We start from the raw sequence: 14,518 nt of genomic DNA on the forward strand, positions 1-14,518 counted from the left end.
TAAGTACTTGGTTTCCAATGAGTTTGACAACAAAGAATGGAAAAAGATCACATTGAGCAAAATTCATGATGGACAATTGTGGTTAGGTAAAAATATGATAGACATCTCTAAAACAAATATTATTCATGAAGTTACTGATCTAAGAAATGAAGGATAAATACTTATCAATGAGAAGAATGTGAAGAAAACTCTATTGGAAAATACCAAGTCTGACTATAATGACAGAGGCATTGTGATAAGAAAGATCAAAGATCAAACAACATGATTTAAGATTTATATGCACAATTATGGAATCCAAGATTTATTTTGGTTCAAGAGAGGATGACATGGAAAAAATCTTTATTCATGCAACCTACAAGATATTATTGAGAAAGTGAAGGAAAATCTATGTGAGATACTTAGAGAATAGTTAGTTGAGATCCCAGAAAGGATAAAGGAAGTGAAAAATAACCAATTCATATTCAAGTCATTGATAACATACATGTTTTTTCATTTGATGAAGATATTTTCATTCATATCTTTAATTGAGTTACTAAGAAGTGATAAGTGAACTATTAAAAAGATAACTAAGCTTTACATGAGACACCCTGTTAACAAATTTGAGAGTAGTATAGATCTAATTTTGAGAACATTCCAAACTAAAATGAAGAAGCTATATAGATTCCCACCATATCTAAGTAGGAAATTTAGGAAAGATATTGTTTCATGGTTGATATTGAGTTTACTTACATTGAAGTAGTAGAACCTAGAATGACATGTGTTGAGCCCCTTGGATATGAAGTTTTTGAAGCACAAGTTAAAGGATGTGTAGAAGTTATCCTTACAAAGAGAACCATATAATTAATTTTAAACTTCAATTTTATAAACTTACAAAGAGAATTGTAGAATTATAAGAAACTATTGTGGTTTTCACTATTTGAAAGTTATAGTTGCAAGTGATAAAGTTACACACACACACACACACACACACACACACACACACACACACACACACATACATATACATACATACATACATACATACATACATACATACATACATATATATATATATAGATATACATACATACATACATACATATATACATAAATACATATACATACTTTCATTGAAAAGTTATTATCTAACCAAATGAACATGTCAATAATCTATATATTCATCAATGACAACATCTATAACTTTATCCTATGATCACTTTCCTATATATCAAGGGAAGAAGGAAAATGTATATGAAAATTAGAGAATGAAGGGTCATCCACATAAAGTTCAACAAGTATATTGGAATTGATGAAAGCTATGTTTCCTATTCGGATTTTGGTACAGATGCGAGTTCAAAATTCTCTAGGCTTGGGTTTGGATTCATTTTGGTTTCATTCTTACAAAAAGTAATATTTAAAAAATAAAAATGTGTGTATATATATTGAACAAATAATAAATCCATACTTGATTCTGCTAATAGTAAAGGAACATAGAAAAATACACCACCAAATCTATGTTTCCATTCAATAAGACATTGATTGCATCATTTAGCACTACATACTACATGATGCACATGCTTGGTCACATGCATGGATCATATTTCATATCAAGAATTCTCAAAAGATAAGTGTAGTTATATAAGTTTTTATTTCATAATGGTTAGCGCATTTCTAACTGGGCCATATCAAAAGGTGAGATACAAATTTGAAGTCCTAGGTTCAAACGTATCATATCTTTTTAAAGACATTACTTTTTAATCATTAATTTAGATGTCACCTATTGTCAATTTGGATTTCCTTTATAAGCAAGCTTTCATTTTCATACACAAATGCATAAATGACATATAAACATCTTTTTTGGTCTTTTTAGTGGTCACAATAGGGTTAAGAAAAATGTTTTGAGACTAAATTCAGCCTAGGTGTAGATAGAATATTCTTCAAAATTCACTGCAAATTCTACCTAGGTTCTTTTGACATAATTTGCAGCAAATTGATAGCTCTGCAAGAGAATTTGGAGAGAATTTGACAAGGACTAGACTTTGTGCAGAATCGAACCAGACCTTGAGGGTTGTTGGGGAGAATCTAGTAACTTAGGATGAAAGTAATAAAGGATAAACTTAAAAGCATGTCAAAGTCCACTAGTTTACAAAATCAAGGCATTTCAGTTGGCAATTCAATTCACAGGTTTTCATCATTACAATATGCTAGGAAAATTACTTTCAAAGTGCCATCTCTACAAGTGTGAACCAAATGTAGACAAAGCCTCAGATTATGCCACTTTAGTAAAATTATTTAATATATATACTAGTCAATCAATACTAATAATATAGACTCTTTTACAATATAGAAAAGATATCAGAATGAATAATAAGCATCATGTCCTCTTCTCTACTAAAACCAACTTATGATTACATATAGCCAAAATGGCATTTTGACTTGATTGAGCATTAGCAAGCATTCCTATCTATAAATGAAAGCATGTTAGCTTGATTAAATTGGATTAAGTTCAATAAGAAACTCCTAAAGAGAAAAAAAAGGGCCATTTGGGAAGGGATTAGAAATCTAATAGAGAATTAATCCTTGTATAATATATCACCAACCCCTATATTGACTATTCCTAGTCCTTCTCCCACATTGATGTACAAAAGCACACATTGCCATCTCAGGAGAAAGCATGTTAAAATCCAGCTCAATAATGGTTTCTAGTCATTGAATCAAATCATACCACCGTAGTGAGCCATAGAAAAACATTATGCATCAATTCATCACCTTCAATAAATCATACATAGAATGATCTAAAGTTCAAAATGGGAGTCCCTTTGATAACAATGTCAACACGTATATTGGAACTAATTAAAGTAATAAAGGATTAGCTTGAAATCATGTCAATCTCCACTAGTGTAAAAAATAATATATTTTCTAAATTGAAAGGAGTAGAGATAAGTTTGGATTTTAAAGTGAGAGTGAGCGAGAGAAATATGAGGCTATTTTTTAGAAGAAATAATCTGAGATAAAATAGAGTAAATTGAACAAGGTGTCTAAAACTCATCTTGGTTTCTAACAATATTCTAGTATCCACACATGAATGCATCTTGAACTGGTAATAGGGTCTATCCTTAAAATAATACATTTGTGGCTTATTCATGATAACATTACTTCAAACAATAATTTAAAATACTAAAAATCAAAAGATCTTTAGAGAAATCTGTATGCATGTTTGACTCTTTTTAAAGAAAACCTAAGTTATTTTACTTTAGACTTTTAAAGATTTAGAGCCTAATGGTTGTTAGCAAAATGACTTCAATTTTTGTTGTCATTTCTGAGGGCTTATGGCTTCATTCATTTATTTTGTGTGTAGTCTTTCCTAAGGTTAATTTTATGTTGTCATTATCTAAGGTAACATTTCTAGTTGTCTGAAGCCTTTTAATAATAGCAGAATGAAGGACATGAATGCTTGAATGTCAACATTGTTTACAGGTGAAAGGTAAACTTTTTAGTATAACAATGACCTATAATAAGTTTTTTTTGAGGGTGTCCTTGTAAGTATAACAATGACCTATAATAGGATGTCATTTTTGTCTCTGACTTGATTTTTATTGGTGTATGAAATTCTCCTCACAATCTTGAGAGACATGTATGACTAGAAAATTGTATAGTGACAAATTCTTATATGATTTTGGGGATATGAAAGAAATCATGGAAAGGAAATAAACCACAATATTTGTAGGGAAAGAAGATTTAGCAAGAACTAGGGAATTCAAAACAAATATAGAATTCAAATGAGCCATGGTTCTGGGAGTGAAAGCTCTCATGAAAATTATAAAAAATAAAAATATAGCCTTATATGCATTCCATATGTGCTAAGAAACAATATATTAAGGGTTTAATACTACTAAGAAACCAAATCCATGAGGGTCTAATCCTCCTCATTGTTGATGAGTAGATCTTTGTCACACCATTGAACTCTCCTACGCACACTTTATCACTTGAATAAATGAAGTTTCATTTTTCATTTTTCATTTTTATATCCCCAACAATGTCTAAATTTTGATGAAATCATAGTTTAAGAAAAAATGAAATTGACAAGCCAAATTGGCCTGTCATCAAAAATTTAGGTTGAAAACACAACCCAAATGTAATAGTGATTCTTTAGTGATTCACATACATCTAATACTGGTACATCTAAGAATTTCCTCATTGTGTCTTGCATAAAATGAATCCAATATTACAAAATTCCCCCTAAGAAATAATAGTTCAAGTGAAATAAACACATAAAAAATGAGAGAGAAAAAGAGGAATCTACTTACCAATAGGCATTGCCATCGCACATGTGGCCATGCTATGTGTTGAGTGAGTTTTATTGTTTTTCTATTGTGTCAAGATCTCTCTGTTTATATACATACATAGACACACACACACACACATACACACACACGTGTGTGTGTGTGTGTGTGTGTGTGTGTGTGTGTGTGTGTGTGTGTGTATACATATACATATTCAGAGATCACAAGGGCACACAAACAAGATGTAGAGATAACAAGGTTATGATAATGAAATGTAGTGATCACAAGGACATGGAAACAAAATCCTAGATCTTTGCTGATCTCCATAATCCAAAGATCTCTTTGTATAAACACATATATACATACATAGACACACACATGTGTGTATATGTATGTCTATATATGTATGTATGTATGTGTATATATATATACAAATACACACACACACACACATACATACATACATACATACATACATACATACATACATACATACATACATACATACATACATACATACATATATATATATATATACATATACATACATTTGTATATGCAATTTTATCACCTTGGAAAATTGTATTTTTTCCAGGTTCTAATTGGAAACATTTATTGTTCCTGCTATGATATGTTTTTGTAAAATTTCTTGCAAACTCTGCCCATTTTTCTTGGTCTACATTATTTTTTGCAAGATCCTTGGGGTAAGTCACTTAGCATGGGTTGAGTGAGTTTTATTTTATTATTATTTAGAATCTAGAATATGTATGTAGCTAGATCAATTTTTCTATTGTCCCAAGATCTCTCTCTATGTATACATACATAGGCACACACATGTGTGTGTATGTGTATGTATGCATGTATATATATGCATACATATACATATGTATATACAAACATATATACATATACATAAATAATAGTAATATATGTATTGCATCCATATTTTCTTTGCCATTGCTTATTAGAGTGTTTCAAGTTTAGGAACCACTTCAACATCCTTTGCATGGTTTAAAGAGGTAATGTCATTGTGGTAGTGAGAATAACTTTAGTGAGGAGTCACCACTCGGAACCTCTGCTACAAATTCCTAGGAGCTAAGGGACCCTAAACTCATGTTACATTTTCTGGAGACATGGGAGAAGTTACTATCAGCTTCAATACTTCTTAACATTCTGGATCATATGGTGATGCCCAAATTAACAACATTAGTAGATACTTGGGATCCTCATAGGAAGATTGTGCCAATACATGCATGGTTACATCCTTGGCTTCCGTTGTTGGGCCAACATATGGAGCCTTTATATCCAACTATTTTTTATAAGATGGGGAATGCCCTTCATGCCTGGCATGCAAGTGATACATCTACATATGAAATTTTATCACCTTGGAAAACTATGATTGATCTTGCTAGCTGGGAAAAACTGATTGTTTGTTTTATTGTACCTAATCTAATGACAATTCTATAGGAATTTGTAATCAACCCAACTAATCATCAACTAGACAAATTTAACTGGGCTATGGCTTGGGAATGTGCTATTCCCATTTATCATATGGTTGCAATGTTGGAGGCAACATTTTTTTAAAAGTGATAGTAGGTTTTGTATCATTGGCTTTGTTCAAGTCCTGATTTTAATGAAGTAGCAAACTAGTTTTTAGGGTAGAAAGGACTATTTCACCCTAAGATTCTTACTAATGAGAGGATAAGAAATTAGCTAAATGTAGCCCTTGAAATGATAAATCAAGTTGTAGAGGGTATGACTATGGAACAACATAGGGCTAGAGAGAATATAAGCTATCTTAGGGTGACAAAGTAAGGATAATTTGATGCACTTTAGCAGCAACAAGAAGCAACAACAACAAATGCTCAACAATAAGCCTCAACTTCAATGGGTAGTGGGATTAACCTGAATAATTCCATGGGTGCACCTTAGTTGATTTTGAAGGAAGTGATTGAAATATATGCACAAGAACATGACATCTAGTTCTTCCCTAAAGTGGGACAAAGACATGATGGTCTTTAGGTTTATGGATTTGGAACTCTTAGTATCTATCTAGATTCTATAAAACATCAAGTACTTGCATAATCTGGGGATAGATGGGTGATTGCATCATTGGAACAACTAGTTGACATGCACTGTAATTGAATGGGAGGAAATCATTGATAAAAAAAACATATAATGAAGAGGAAACTTGAAAACTTGAATACTAAAATGCTGAAATGAAAGCTATAAAGGATCAAACACCTATGCCAGAGTTACAACACAATGTGAAGTTGGTTTTAGATATAAAAAACCTAAATAAAGCATGACATAAATCATTCCCCATTTATTTTGATTTTGGAGAGCTACATTTGAAAGAGGGTGGAGATCTCCAAATGAGGGTGGAGAGCTTTGAATATTGGTGGAGAGCTCTGAGCTCTAAACCTAGGTGGAGATTTAACTATCGTGCCCTTGTAATTGCTGCATTTCATTTTCATGTCCTTATGATCTTTGCATTTTTTTGCCATGCCCTTGGTGGAGATCAGTGGAGATCTAGGATTTCATTTCTATGCCCTTGTGATTTTTGCATTTCATTATCATGCCCTTGTGATAACTACATTTCATTGTCATGCCTTTGTGATCTTCATGCCTTTGCTTTGTGATTTTGTTGCTATGCCATGCACTTGTGATCTTTGTTCCGTTACTCTATAGTTTTCTTCAAGGGGAGAAGAGGTACATATGTAAATTTTCTTTTTTTTTACTTCTAAACATGTATCTCTTTACATACATACATATGGGTATGTGCAGGATCATGGTGTACCAAACTATGGCTTTAAGTGGCAGTGAAAAATCAACCAATTAGGGTTATGTGAACTTGACACATAATTTTAAAGTGGTTATGGACTTTATATCAAAACTTTGTCAGAAAATCATTTGTACAAAATTGAATGTAGTTTCTAAACTACTAGGCTTTATCTAGAGAAAAAAAAAATTGATTGGTCAAAAGTTTGAATTTTAATGCAGTACTACAAAAATTTCAGGGCGAAAATAAAAAGTAGGTGTATGTCTGACCACCTTAATCAAAATCAAATGATAATATTTTTTTAATATAATTATAGATATAAAAAGTAGACTCATGCCCGAATGTGATGCATATTTTTGTGTATTTTTATTCCAAATAAATAATTAAATATGAATTTTCTACCCAAATTTTTTTGAAAAAAAAAACTCCTATGTCTAACCACCTTAACTAATAGAAAATTTTACCAAATTTAATTTAATTTTTATTTTTATTATACTAGGCGAAGCATAGAATGTGACGACTTTTAGATTTCAAAAATGTTATACCATTTGAAAGTTATAGCTATTTTTCAATCAGTATGTCAATCAACACTTTACAATAATCTTCATTGAAAATTAACTAATAAATACTTATCAAACTCACAATTTGATAGCAATTCTATCGATGGAATCTTGAGAGTGATATTAAAAAACCCTTTTTGTTTCATTCAATTTCGATCAAAATAACATTGTCAAATGGCTACTCGAAGTCTGAGTGTCACTGAAACCCTTCTCAAACACATTTTTTGGGTTGACCGAATAGGCTTGATAAATACCAAGCCTAATCCGATATTCAATCATGCCCGGTGAGTTCACACTCATAATTTGAGGGAAATTTGAAAAGGGAAGTTTTTTTGAATTTTAAAAGCTGGAGGCAGAGAAATTTAAAAGGAAATAAACTTAAGAGGGTAACTTTACACAGTTTTAGAGGAAAATTTTATTTCGTGAATGTGTGGACATTAATATTATTATTATTATTATTATTATTATTACATTATAGTGATATGTATGATTATTATTATTAAATATAATATAGTTCTAAATATAATATATAGTGATATATATGATATATATTATTATTATTAAATATATATAGTAGTACTATATGAAAAAATAATTCTATATAATAATATATATGGTTATAATTATTATTAAATCTATAATCTAGTAACATATATGATTATTATTGTTTTATAATATAATAATATATTATTATAATATTAAAATATACAATATAACATAATTATTAAATATAATATTGTCCCTTCGACCCATATGAAGGATTCTAATATGTCCCTAGGGGTCCTAGGACCCCTAGGGACATATGTCACCATGTAATGGGTCGAAGGGGGTCATACGTTAACCTATAAACCCCTTCGACCCATATGAAGCATTCTAATATGTCCTTAGGGGTCCTAGGACCCCTAGGGACATATGTCATAATGTAATGGGTCCAAGGGGGTCATAGGTCACCCTATGACCCCCATCAACCCATATGAAGCATTCTAATATGTCCCTAGGGGTCCTAGGACCCCTAGGGACATATGTCATCATGTAATGGGTCAAAGGGGGTTATAGGTCAACTTATGACCCCCTTTAACCTATATGAAGCATTCTAATATGTCCCTAGGGGTCCTAGGACCCCTAGGGACATACGTCACCATGTAATGGGTCGAAGGGAGTCATAGGTCACCCTATGATGCCCTTCAACCCATATGAAGCATTCTAATATGTCTTTAGGGGTCCTAACAACCTTAGGGACATATGTCATCATGCAATGGGTCGAAGGGACCCATGACCCCATTCAACCCATATGAATGATTATAATATGTCCCTAGGGGTCCTAAGACCTCTAAAGACATATGTCGTCATGTAATGGGTCGAAGGGGGTCATAGGTCACCTTATGATCCCCTTCGACCCATATAAAGCAATCTAATATGTCCCTAGGGGTCCTAGGACCCCTAGGGACATATGTCATCATGTAATGGGTCGAAGGGGGTCATAGGTCAACCTATGACCCCCTTCAACCCATATGAATGATTCTAATATCTCCATAGGGGTCCTAGGACCCCTAGGGACATATGGCATCATATAATGGGTTGAAAGGGGTCATAGGTCAACCTATGACCCGCTTCAACCCATATGAATGATTCAAATATGTCCCTAGGGGTCCTAGTACCCGTAGGGAAATATGTCATCATGTAATGGGTTGAAGGGAGTCATAGGTCAACCTATGACCCCCTTTGACTCATATGAATGATTCAAATATGTCCCTAGGGGTCCTAGGACCCCTAGGGAAATATTTCATCATGTAATGGGTCGAAGGGGGTCATAGGTCGACCTATGACCCCCTTTGACCTATATGAATGATTCTAATATGTCCCTAGGGGTCCTAGGACCCCTAGATACATATGTCATCATATAATGGGTCAAAGGGGGTCATAGGTCACCCTATGACCCCATTCGACCCATATGAATGATTCTAATATGTCCCTAGGGCTTCTAGGACCCATATTGACATATATCATGATGTAATGGGTCAAAGGGGGTCATAGCTCACCCTATGACCCCCTTTGACCCATATGAATGATTCTAATATGTCCCTAGGGGTCCTAGGATGCCTATTGACATATGTTGTCATTTAATGGGTCGAAGGGTGTCATAGGTCACCCTATGACCCCCTTCGACCCATATGAATGATTCTAATATGTCCCTATGGGTCCTAGGACTCTTAGAGAAATATGTCATCATGTAATGGGTCAAAAGGGGTCATAGGGTTCCCTATGACCCCCTTCGACCCTTATGAATGATTCTAATATGTGATGTCATCATGTAATGGGTCAAAGGGGGTCATAGGAAAACCTATGACCCCCTTCAACTGATATAAAGGATTCTAATATTTCCCAAGGGGTCCTAAGACCCGTGGCGACATATGTCATCATCTAATTGGTTGAAGGAGGTTATAGGTCACTCTATGACCCCCTTCGACCCATATGATGCATTCTAATATGTCTTTAGGAGTCCTAGGACCCCTAGGGACATATGTCATCATGTAATGGGTCGAAGGGGGTCATAGGTCAACCTATGACCCCCTTCGAATCATATGAACAATTCTAATATGACCCTAGGGGTTTTAGGACCCCTAGTGATATATGCCATCATGTAATAGGTTGAAGTGGGTCATAGAACACTCTATGACCCCCTTCGACCCATATGAACGATTCTAATATGTCCCTAAGGGTCGTAGGACCCCTAGGGACATATGCCATCATTTAATGGGGGTCAACCCATATGAACAATTCTAATATGTCCCTAGGTGTCTTAGGACCCCTAGGGACATATGTCATCATATAATGGGTTGAAGGGGGTCATAGGTCAACCTATGATCTCCTTCGACCCATATGAAGCATTCTAATATGTCCCTAGGGGTCCTAAGACCCCTAGGGACCTATATCATCATGTAATCGGTTGAAGGGGGTCATAGGTCATCCTATGACTCCCTTCAACCCATATGAAGGATTCTAATATGTCCCTAGGGGTCCTAGGACCCCTAGGGACATATGTCATCATGTAATGGGTCGAAAGGGGTCATAGGTCACCCTATGACCCCCTTCGACCCATATGTCCTCATGTAATGGGTCGAAAGAGGTCATAGGTCACGCTATGACCCCTTTCGACCCATCTGAACGATTTGAATATGTCCTTAGGGATCTTATGACACCTAGGGACATATGTCGTTATTTAATGGGTCAAAGACCTATGACCCCTTTCGACCCATTTGAATGATTCTAATATATCCCTAAGTGTCCTAGGACCCCTAAAGACATATGTCATCATGTAATGGGTTGAAGGGGGTGATAGGTCATCCTATGACCCCCTTAAACCCATATGAATGATTCTAATATGTCTCTAGGGGTCTTAGGACCCCTAGGGACATATGCCATCATTTAATGGGTCAAACAGGGTCATAGGTCACCCTATGATCCCCTTTGACCCATATGAATGATTCTAATATGTCCCTAGGGGTCCTAGGACCCCTAGGGACATATGTCGTCATGTAATGGGTCGAAGAGGGTTATAGGTCACCCTATGACCCCCTTCAACCCATATAAAAAATTCTAATTTGTCCCTAGGGGTCCTAGACCCCTAACGACATATGTTGTTATTTAATGGGTCGAAGGGGGTCATAAGTCACCCTATGACCACCTTCGACCCATATGAAGGATTCTAATATGTCCCTAAGGGTCCTAGGAACCCTAGGGACATGTTTTCATGTAATGGGTCAAAGGGGGTCATAGGTCGACCTATGACCCCCTTCAACCCATTTAAAGCATTCTAATATGTTCCTAGGGGTCTTAGGAGCCCTAGGGACATATGCCATCATGTAATGGGTCGAAGGGGATCCCCTTCGACCCATATGAAGGATTCTAATATGTCCCTAGGGGTTATCGGAGCTTTAGGGATATATGTCGTTATGTAATGGGTCGAAGGGGTCATAGGTCAACCTATGACCCCCTTCGGCCCATATGAAGGATTGTAATAATGGGTTGAAGGGGGTCATAGTTCATCCTATGACACCCTTGACCCATATGAACGATTCTAATATGTCCCTAGGGGTCCTAGGACCCCTAGTGACATATGTTGTCATGTATTGGGTCGAAGGGTGTCATAGGTCACCTTATCACCCTCTTCGACCCATATGAATGATTCTAATATGTCCCTAGGGGTCTTAGGACCCCTAGGGACATATGTCGTCATGTAATGGGTTGAAGACCTATGACCCCCTTCAACCCATATGAAGCATTCTAATATGTCCCTAGGGTTCCTAGGACCCCTAGGGACATATGTAGTCATGTAATGGGTTGAAGGCGATCATAGGTCAACCTATGACCCCCTTCTATGCATATGAATGATTCTAATATGTCCCTAGGGGTCCTAGGAACCCTAGGGACATATGTCATCATGTAATGGGTTGAAGGGGTTCATAGGTCAACCTATGACCCCCTTTGATCCATATGAAGGATTCTAATGTCCCTAGGGGTCCTAGGACCCCTAAGGACATATGTCATCATGTAATGGCTCAATTTTGACCCATATGAAGCATTCTAATATGTCTTGAGGGGTCCTAGGACCCCTAGGGGCATATGTCATCATGTAATGGGCCGAAGGGGGTCATAGGTCAACCTATGAGCCCTTTTGACCAATATGAAAGATTCTAATATGTCCCTAGGGGTCTTAGGACCCCTAGGGACATATGTTATCATGTAATGGGTCGAAGGGGGTCATAGGGTGAATGAATGATTCAAATATGTCCCCAGGGATCCTAGGACCCCTAGGGACATATGTCGTCATGTAATGGATCAAAGGGGGTCATAGGTCAACCTATGACCCCCTTCGACCCATATGAAGCTTTCTAATATGTCTCTATGGGTCCTAGGACCCCTAGGGACATATATATTAATATATATATTATATTTATTGATTATAATACCAATAACATAATAGATTATTATATATTAATACCATAGGTCATAATAATAATAATATATTATAGATTATAATAATAATAATATATATTAATAACATATATATATATATATATATAATATTACGTTATTATATTTAATAAAAATATAGTAAAAATAATAATAATATAATATAAGAATATATATTTTATTTATAGATTATAATAAGAATAACATAATATATTATTATATATTAATAGATTATGTGTTATATCTTTATGTTACATTATTATATATATATATATATATATATATATACACACACACGCGCACACACACACATAGTAATATAACTGAATTTAATTAATAATTCACAAACTATAACCCACATATTCATTTTTCCCTCCAAAATCTTTTTGGGAGCATATCGGATATCTGATATAACTATCATTATTTTCCAACATATTCCCTATCCCTGTAGAGCTGACAACATCATTTTTTGAAGTTTTCTTGACGGGTTTTACAAAAAGTCACGTTTTGGGGCCCAACCAATCGATTTTTTTTTAAAAATATAACCTTAGGTGTTCGATATTGTCATTCGAATAGGGAGTAGCACTCATCAAAAGGCTAAACAAAAAAGGAAGGTATCCAATGAGGACATTGCGACATATAGGGAAAGGGACAAAATGGAACATCAAAGAAAAAGACAAGGTATATTAAATATCGGTCAAGTTGATGATGAATTAGTCGAAGGTGTAATCATAAAGTCAGATAATGAATATGTACAGTTGGAGAATGGAAATGTACCTATTGAAAATGATAATTCCGGAATTGAAAATTTAGAGAATGAAAATTTTGAGGATGAAATCCTACCAGGTCATAATGTAAATTGCATAATTGACCATGTCGAACATGACAATGCACATGAACCTAATGCACAAGAATCTTACATATCTCCTAATTATAATTGAGATGAAGGTTCTAGAACACCAAAATGGATAATTAAAATTGATGAAATGATTATTACCAGTTTGGAAGGGAAAAAATCAGAAAGAACCATTCAATTATGGGTTTCAAGACTATATCAGATGTTTTTCGGCAACAAGACAGTGGTAGAGCAATGTTAGCTTTTCATGCACTTATTAAAGATGCAAAAGATGAGACCTATGCTTTCAAAATTGAAGATTCGTGTCAGTAAAATGTTGGACAAAAATGCCATTATTGTGAAGAATCTTTTCAGTGCTCTCAATAGCATTGGGAAAAATAACAAGGAGAAGGATAATAGAGTTGCTTGAAAGGTTATTACAACCTCTTTGGTAAGTCATCATTTGAGAAAGGGTAGATATATGAGACAAACTTTTATTGATTTGAATCTAAATTGTACTACTTTGAGAAGAGCACTTAGTCGATGAGAGAAAATTTATGATCCTTTTCAAAATGAAACATGGGCATTTGGTGGAAGACTTCCACATTTTGATAAGAAGCTATCCGATGATGTGAAGGTAAAAATTACACAATTTTGGCACTTTAGCTCACGAGTATCACCCAATGCTAAAGAAATGTTAAAGTTGAGAATTGACATCAAAGACCTCACCCCACATCCTAAACACTATTTGGAGGTAAGTCAAACTATGTTGTTCAAACAATTTAGAGAGTGTTATCCAAGTCTTCATATATCTAAAAGGGCTTTTGAATCTTTGAAGCCATTTTATTGTGTGACACTCAAAATTTGAAATACATATTGTTGCAAATATCATGTTGAGGTTTCTATGCACCATGAACTATTATGCTCCATCCATTCTACTTGGCATAGTAGATAAATGTTGGAGCATTGTGGTGCTAGTGTGCTTCCAAAATCATTAAAAGACTTGCTAGATCAACTTTTATGTCATAGAGTTGATGGTTGTTTCTTTTATAGAAATGCTTGCTTAAATGAGAAGTGTTTAGAATGTGGTGGCTTATCCAAGTTT

Source organism: Cupressus sempervirens, chromosome 5, assembly GCF_028749045.1.
Source record: "Cupressus sempervirens isolate cs-2001-9-10 chromosome 5, ASM2874904v1, whole genome shotgun sequence".
Lineage (NCBI taxonomy): Eukaryota > Viridiplantae > Streptophyta > Pinopsida > Cupressales > Cupressaceae > Cupressus > Cupressus sempervirens.